Source organism: Lactuca saligna, chromosome 5 (assembly GCF_052625555.1).
Source record: "Lactuca saligna cultivar CGN05327 chromosome 5, ASM5262555v1, whole genome shotgun sequence".
Classification (NCBI taxonomy): Eukaryota; Viridiplantae; Streptophyta; class Magnoliopsida; order Asterales; family Asteraceae; genus Lactuca; species Lactuca saligna.
Genome location: NC_136421.1, coordinates 116008188 through 116012015, shown reverse-complemented (window position 1 = coordinate 116012015; position 3828 = coordinate 116008188). Strand labels below are relative to the sequence as shown.

The window sequence follows — 3828 nt, the reverse complement described above, 5'->3', positions numbered from 1 at the left end:
GAGTTTTGCTATTACCGCCGCCATGCTATCGTTCACCGAGTTCACTGCTCCACGACTCACTTCATTCCTCGGATTGTGGTATTCTCTAGAATGCTTGGAGAATTCTTCAATTAATTCCTTTATTTCCGGAGGTGGCTTTCTGGTGAGCGGGCCTTGTGAATCGAGTAGTTGCCTCGTGGTGACATTAACTCCATCATAAAAGATGGAGACCTCTTGTTGGCTATTAAGGTCATGGTGTGGGCAATTTCTAAGTAGGCTCTTGTACCTTTCCCAAGCTTCATAAAGAGATTCTCCGGGTTGTTGCTCGAAGTTGGCAATGGCTTTCTTTAGCTTGGCTATCTTGGAAGGTGGGCAAAAATGGTCTATGAACTGTTCTTTCATCTTGGCCCATGTGGTGACCGATCCGGGAGGGAGTGACTTTAACCAATCTTTTGCAGCTCCTTTAAATGTGACAGGAAGCATGCGAAGAAGCTGGATCTTGCGAGGCACATTGGGTACATTGAAGTAATCTGTCACATCATTTACTTCATCTAAGTGCTTATAGGCATCTTCGTGATCTCTCCCGTGAAAAGGAATCTCCTTGAGTTGAGCGAGAATATGTCCCTTTAGCTCAAAAGTAGCGGTAGCGGGAATTGCGGGTTCCACAAGTCCCAGGCCGGTGTCATCACGCATCCTCTTCTTCCATTCCCCCATGGGGATTTCGTCAATATTAGCCATAGCAGTGGCTAAATCGTCTTCAAACTCGGATGTGTGCTCGTATGTGGGCTCGTTTTCTTCCTCGGTCTCGTACTCGGTGTATTTTTGAATTGGGTCTTCGTTTGTCAACGATGCACTGGATGCTCCTGATTTGCTGCCCCTTTTCTTGCTAAAAACGGATTTGAGGTTTTTGAGTGGTGAGTTCTTTGAAGAAGCGGATTATCCAACGGTTTTGCCTTTGTTTATTCTTAATGCGGTTTCCAGATCTTCAAGAGGGGGAACCAGAGGCTTATCAGATCCTCGGGTCATGAACCAACTGCAAACAAAACAGAAAACGCGTAAAAAGAACAAAAAATTAAATCTGATTCAGCGTCGTACTCGCCGAGTCCGGGCGAATGCACTCGGTGAGTCCAAGGTAAAATCAGGGTTTTTTTTTTTTTTTTTTTTTTTTTTTTTTTTGACCTAAAAACTTAAACATAAATTAACTTTGTATAAGATAAATCTTACACAAAGGATCGATTGAATTAGAGTTTTAATGCTAATTTTAGAACCGTTCCCCCGCAACGGCGCCAAAAACTTGATGTGTGTAAAACTCACTTAGTTTTAAACCTACTTTAATTATCAAATAACACACAAAAGGCAGTGAACCTATCAATTGTGGTATAGCTAAATAAGCAGGTTATCGAACACAGGGAACGACAAATTAAATTAAAAACTAATTCTATCTAAGTTGATTAAGAAATAGGAGTTTTTCTCTAGTTTTACAAGACTAGAAACTTACTAACTATAACTAATTTAAGACTAGAAAATAACGACTTAACTAGATTCAATAATTGGAAAGGAACTTCTGTTTAGTTCAACTCGGTTAACTCTATGGTTGATTTCAAGGTAATAGTGCAATGGATTAATTCTTTCGTTGGTTACCGATTCAAGTGATTAGGTTCATGTTCACTACCCTAATCCTTAGCAAATAAACTAACTCAAACAGTGGCCAATTGCTTAATTTAATTATATTTACTAGATTAATTATTCGGGTTAAGTTAGACTTGTAATAGCTAATTAATTTATTATTCTTAATTAACTTCTTATTTGATGGTCATCTTACAAGCTTGCACATGAATTTACTTAATTTGCTTATTAATTCTAGTTTCATATTCATTAATCCTAGACATATAGTATAGTGGTCACATATCATATGAGGTTGATAATCAATAGATGTTCATGCTAATCAATTATCTTCCTAGTAACAGAAAATTAATTATTATTCACACACAAGGTTCTTTAGCAAGCTAAAATAACAAAAATTCACCAACTTGGAATTAATCACACCAATCAATCAAACCATATTTTCAACTTTGTATCCCCAAACAGAAGTCTAAAGATTTTAGTTCATAATTAAAGTAAATAACAGCAAACAAACAAAGTCAAGTTGATTAATCATATTGATGAAACAAAAGAATAAGTATAATGATGAAATTGTGCCTTAATTACTTCCGGAATTGAATTCTAGCTTTCTTTGTCGACTTCTAGGGTTCTTCTGGCTTCTTAATCGCAGCAAAACACTTCTGAGTCGTCCAAGAACTCCCTTTAATCGATCTGTGGAGTTATCTTTAAATAAGCGATCCGACTCGTCGAGTCATATGGTGACTCGTCGAGTCCCTCTCACATTCCCCGTATTGCGATAACTATCTGAAATTCCGAGTCATTATCTTTATGATTCCTCGACCGGACTCGTCGAGTAGGCTATCTGACTCGACGAGTAGATACCTTTTTTAGTGTTTTTCTTCTTCATTCCACTCTCGAGCTGCTAACCGCTTCTCCTGCTTCCTTTTGCTTCCGAGCTTCATCTTTGGACTGAAAAACATAATTTAACACTTTTAAGTACCTTTTGTCCATAATATGCGATAATTTAACTAATATATGAATAAAAAACTATACTTAATACACACTAAATATGCACATATCATATATGTATAGTCGGTAAGTTTTAGACATGTCGCAATTTTACCATCACTCCCAAACATATGTAAGTCATATCTCAAACCAATATAGTTGATCAGTCTATATTGATCCCATATATAATTACATAACTGCTCGGGTTTGATTGTAATATTCAACATCCAAATACTTGTATGTATGAGTGTTAGTCAACTTCTTATAAAATATTCAAAATTTGAAAAGTATACTTCGTAGTCAGAGCTTTTAGCCCTAATGTATTTATAGTTTGTATATCTTTTATGGATTGATATAATGAGTTCACTATAAATAATGCTCTGATACCAATCTGTCACACCCCCAAACCAGACAGCGGAAACATCCGGGGGTAGAGGACTTCGTTTGTGGTATCACAACACATGCATCATAGTAATCAAAGTACAAACAAACATTGTATTAAAAATAAATATAAATATTTACATGTGTTCAATAAATGTATATTAACACCAAAATATTTATACAAAAGAAGAAGACACGACTTAAAATAGCTCCATCTTCTCAAAAGTTCGGGGAGTACCTGTATATCGGTTTGTTGAGAATACAAGTAATTTTGAAAAGAGAGTATCAGCATAAAATTGAGTGAGTGCATAACTATTTATGTTTGAAAGTCTGTTTTCTGTTTCTTGAATATGTAAACTGTTCCAGAAAATCCTATATTTTATGTTGTATATGAAAAGTAGTTTTAATCCCATAAAATGGTTCTATTTGTAAACCAATGTTCTACTTTTGTATCCGTTTTGTATAACTGTAAAAGAGAGTGTGCCTGGCTTCACCAGCTATTATTGAATACCGATATGTAATACTGTAAAATGTATCTTTGGTAAACTGGTAATTTGAAAAAAATACTCCTGTTTAGTTAATTGTACACTAACCATTTTGTTAAAATCTTTTTAATGAGTTATTATAACCATTCTGAGACTAGATGACATGAAACAATGCTTTGAAGGCATTAAAATTGTTGATAACAATTGTCACTCATAGGCATGTATGCCCGACTTTAGCTAGCAGCCCGAGTGTGGGGTTGTCAATCCCAATATAGATCTATATACACATTGTTTCGATCCCTGGCTGGAGATTCTGGTTATAATGTCAGGACTTTAACTATGATTTTTAAATAAACTAAAAGACCTGAACCAA

General features: G+C 35.7%; 1 non-coding gene across 1 annotated transcript; it reads left to right on the top strand.

The window, feature by feature from the left end:
- Nucleotides 1-226: 226 nt before the first annotated feature.
- LOC144999269 (small nucleolar RNA R71) lies at nucleotides 227-333 on the top strand. Its single transcript, XR_013660783.1, has one exon. It is a non-coding gene; the product is annotated as a small nucleolar RNA R71 (small nucleolar RNA).
- Nucleotides 334-3828: the final 3495 nt, after the last annotated feature.